A 5,182-nucleotide genomic window follows, 5' to 3' on the forward strand; every position below is an offset into this window, starting at 1 on the left:
ACTGGTCTGTAAGTGAATGAATTTATTTCTGGGTTCTCAATTCTATTTTACTGGTATCAGTGCCAGGCTATTTTGACTATACTCTGACTGTATAGTAGATTTCAAAATAAGAAAGTATAAGGCCTCCTGCTTTCTTCTTTTCCTTCAGCAACGTTTGCTTATCTGTGATCCCTTTTTTTAATATATGAAATTGGCATTTAGATTTTCTATCTCTTTATAATGATGGGATCTGGATCAGGGTTGCATTATATCTGTAGATAACTTTTGGTTGTTGTTGTTGAGTGCTGTAAAGTCAATTCCAACTCATAGTGACCCTGGATAGATTTTCTAAGTACTGGCTGGTGAGTTTGAACTGCTGACTTTGTGGTTTAAACAGACTTTTCAGTTCAGTGCTTATCCTACAGCACCACACCAGGACTCAAGATCACTTTGGGTAGTATTGACAATTTCACAATGTTGTTTTCCAATACATGAATACAGTATATTCTTTCATTTATGTAGGTTTCTGGACTCCTGGTGTGGTGCTGGACTTCGAAGCACAAGGTCAGAAGTTCACATCAACCAGTCACTCTCCAGACACCCTATACAGGGTGACTATGAGTAGGAACTGAAATATGGTCGTGGTGATATAAATGATGCTGTAGATCACATGATGGAATTTTGAAACAAGAACAAGTTGTTTATTGCAAATACCTTTTTTTGATAGCATAAATGGTAACTGTAACATGGACTACATCAGATGGAAGACAGAGTAGAAATATTGGCTACACCTGTGGGAAGAGTTGGTAGAGAATCTCAGTATTGTCAGTCAATACAAGGCTAGGGGCAGACAAGAACAGACCATCATTGATCATATGCTAGTTCAGGATGAAGCTAAAGAAAAGAAAAAAACAAAAAAACCAAAACCATGAAAGCCAAAATTTGACTTTGAATATATCTCACCTGAATTTAGAGACCATCTCATGAGCAAATTTGAGGAACTACACAATAATGACTGCAGACTAGAAGGCTTGTGGATGATATCAAGTATATCCTACATGAAGAAAGCAAAAGATCATTAAAAAAAAAAAAAAAAAACAGGAAAGAAAGAAAAGACCAAAGTAGATGTCAGAAGGGACTGGAAGTTGCTCTTGATCATAGAGTCGCTAAAGCAACTAGAAGATATGAGTAAGTAACAGAACTGAAAAGAAAATTTCAAAGGGTGACTCAAGAAGACAAAGTCAGCTATTATAAAGAAATGTGCCAAGACCTAGAGTTAGAAAACCAAAAGGGAAGAACATATTCAATTTTATCAAGCTTAAAGAACTGAAGACAAATTCAAGCCCTGAGTCCTGGTGTGATGCTATGGGATAAACCATTGGTTCACAAGGTCAGTTTGAACCACAAGGTTGGTGGTTCAAACTTACCAGGTTCTCCATGAAAACCCTGTACAGGGTGGTTATGAGTTGGAACTGACTTGACAGCATTTAACAACAATAGGCAAAATATTGAATGATATAGAAAGCATGCAAAGACAATGGAAATAATTGTACCAAAAAGGAATTGGTTGGTGTTTAATCATTTCATGAGGTATTATATGATTAAGATCCAATGGTTCTGAAAGAAGACATCCAAGTTTCATTGACAGTTGGTGATTGTGTGCCGTGGAGTCAGTGCTGACTTGTAGCAACCCTGTATAGGTTTTCTAAGGCTGTAAAGGAGCAGAACGTCTCATCTTTCTCCTGTGGAATGGCTGCTAGTTTCAAATTGCTAACTGTGAGGTCAGCAGCCCTACTCATAACTACTATGCTAACTGATGGCATTGGCAAAAAACAAGTCTCCAGTAATTGACAGACTGCAACGTAAAATGTTTCAGCAAACTGATGAAGTGCCACAGGCACTCATTCATCTTTGCCAAGAAATTTGGAAGACCTGGCCAACTGATTAGAAGAGATCCATATTTGTTCTCATTTCTACAAGATCTGAACCAACAGAATGTGGGAACCATGGAACTATATAATTAATATCACACACAAGTAAACTTCTGTTGAATGTAACTCAAAAGCATTTGCAACAGTACATGGACAGGAAACTGCCAGAAATTCAAGCTGGATTCAGAAGAGTACAAGGAATTAGGAATATCATCGCTGATGTCAGATGGGTCTTTGCTGAAAGCAGAAAATACCAGAAATATGTTTACTTATGCTTTACTGACTATGCAACGGCATCAGACTATGGTTAGCATTGCTAGGAACGGGTGTTTTAGGATACTCAAGAGGAATGAGTATCTAGACTAAAAGGTAGTCACTCCAACAAGAAATGGGATATTGAATGTTTTAAAGTCAAGAAAGATGTGTGCCAGGGTTGTTTCCTTTTATTACACTTACTTAATCTCTATGCTGATTATGTGAGATGCTGGATTATGTGAAGAAGTTTGTAGCATCAGGATTGATGGAAGGTTCTTTAACAATTAATGACATGCACATGATACAACCTTGCTATCTTGAAGCAAAGAGTGCTTGAAATACTGAGGAATATCAAAGACAATAGTCAGTATGGATTGCACCACACTGTAAAACCTCAAAAATCCTCACAACTTGACTCATAAATATCATACTGAAAAATGGAGAGAAGATCAAAGTTGTCAAAGACTTTGTTTTGCTTGAATCCACAGTCAGTGCTCATAGAAGCAGCAGTCAAAAAATCAAAGTATTGCATTAGGCAAATCTGTTGCAAAAGACTTCTGTAAAGTTTATAGAGCAAAGATGTAAGTTTAAGAAATAAATTTCTCCTGACCCAAGACATGAGAAAACTTGCATGTAAAACTTGTTGTGAAGTGCCGTTGATTCAGTTCCAACCCATAGTGACCCTGTATAGGGTTTCCGAGAAGCAGCTGGCGAGCTTGAACCACTGACCTTACAGTTCAAAGGGCTTTGCAGTCTGGCTCATTAATCCACAGCGCCACACCAGGATTCTCACAATGAATAAGGATGACTATAATAACTTTGACACATATGATTATGTTGGAGAAGAATATTGAAAGTACCATGAAGAACAAACAAATCTGTCTCAGTAAAAGTACAACCACAATACGCCTTAAAAGCATAGATGGTAATATTTATTCTTTCATACTTTGGAAAAATTTCCAGGAGACACTAGTCCCTGGAGAAGGACATTATTGTTAAGTGGAGGCTTGGGGAAAATGAGGATGACCTCCAACAAAATGAATTGACATGGTAACAGCAAAAATGGCTGAAATAAAACAATTGTGAGGATGGCACAGGACCCAGAAGTATTTCATCTTATTAAACATAGTGTCACTATGAGTCAGAATTGAATTAGCTGCACCTAACAAACAACCAGCTGCTCCGCAGGAGAAAGATGAGGCTTTCTGCTCCGGTTAAGATTTACACCTCAGAAACCCTGTACAGGGTCGCTATGGGTCGGAACCGATTCCACGGTACATAACAACAACAACAACAACAAACAAATCCTGCTGTGGCTCTGTGGGTTAATGCGTCAGACTGCAAAGCCTTTTGAACTGCAAGGTCAGTGGTTCAAGCTCACCAGTTGTTCCTCAGAAACCCTACACAGGGTTGCTATGGATCGGAACCGACTCGACGGCACTTAACAACAAGAACAAAAATAAGCAATAACTAAATGAGAGAAACCCATTTTCTGGACTTTGACAGATAAGTGAACACTCATATCATTGGAACATGATTGATCTTGTCTCTGAGTCACTGCTGAGTATCCAGAAAGAATTATGTATCCATTCCAGAATACCACTGTGCAAACAACAAGGAAGTGTCTGATTATTTTTTTTCCATGTTGTTGTTGTTTAGTGCCATTGAGTCTATTCTGACTCATTGGACCCTTTATGGGGTTTCCGAGGAGAGGATGGTAAGCTAGAACCGCCAACCTTATAGTTCAAAGTGACCTTGTGTCCACTCTTTTTTAAGTAAGTATTATAATGGAGTCCTGGAGTAGTGTCATTGTGGGTTAATGTGCTGGACTGGAAAGTTGTTTGAACCTCAGGGTTGGCAGTTCAAGCTCACCAGCTACTCCTTGGAAACTCTATACATGCTCGTTATGGATTGGAACTGTCTCTATGACACTTAATAACAACAACATAATAGAGTCTTGTGTAGACTGTAGAATAAGCACTGGACCATAAGGTCGGTAAACACGCACCTATTTAAGTCCTCTTGTTAAATATTAATAGAACAATTTGTCCATTCTGACAAAATGCACATTTTGACTACTTGTTCAACACATGTATTCCTCACTAAATTTTAATTCTCATGAATATAGAAGGCAAGCATGAACCAGTACAGTTGTGAAGTGCAGTGTGTATTTATACAATATGTTCTGAATGAATGAATGAATGAATGAATGAATAAGTGAAGGAATACATGAACAAGCTGTCCTTATGTAACTACATGCAACTGATCAGCTCTTTTCTTCACAAGATGACTGATCAATCCCTGAAGTGTCTTAGAATAACTTAATTTTCAGGGATTGCTCTGTCATCTGGTGAATTATCCTCTCAAATAATGTACAAATTACAGATTAAGTAAAAATTTCAAATTGTAGAATATTCCTGTTATAACAAAGATTGCCATTGCCCTTTAAGAGTATTGAGTTTCTAAGTAATGAAGCAGGAATTATGTTATCTACAAAATACATTTTAAAGGTTAAATATGTTTTAGAATGGATAATTTTATACATCATAAAATGTTTCTAGCTATTCATGTGATAATAAAGAATGTAGGTCATATGTACAATTATAGTAGCTTCGAAAATATAATGTTACTGCCAACTTGCATAATTTTTCTTCTTAAGTATTGTTCTGAAAAAAAATTGTTTTTTAATGATCTGGATGAAAATGTATTCTGTAAGATATGAAAAGATTGTTGTGCCTACTCACTTTTGTCATTATACTGTATTTTAAAATTAACATAATGTTGTTGTTGCTAGGTGCCATTGAGTAGGTGATGACGCTTATTGACCTTATGCACAGCAGAATGAAACACTGACTGATCCTGGGCCAAACTCACTATTGTTGCCACGCTTGAGCCCACTGATGCTGCCACTTGGACAATTCATCTCGTTGGGGGCCTTCCTCTTTTTCTCTGACCCTCCAACTTGCCAAACATGATATCCTTTTCCAGTGACTGATCCCTCCTAACAATATGTTTGA

This window comes from Chrysochloris asiatica, unplaced genomic scaffold, assembly GCF_000296735.1.
Source record: "Chrysochloris asiatica unplaced genomic scaffold, ChrAsi1.0 scaffold00044, whole genome shotgun sequence".
Lineage (NCBI taxonomy): Eukaryota > Metazoa > Chordata > Mammalia > Afrosoricida > Chrysochloridae > Chrysochloris > Chrysochloris asiatica.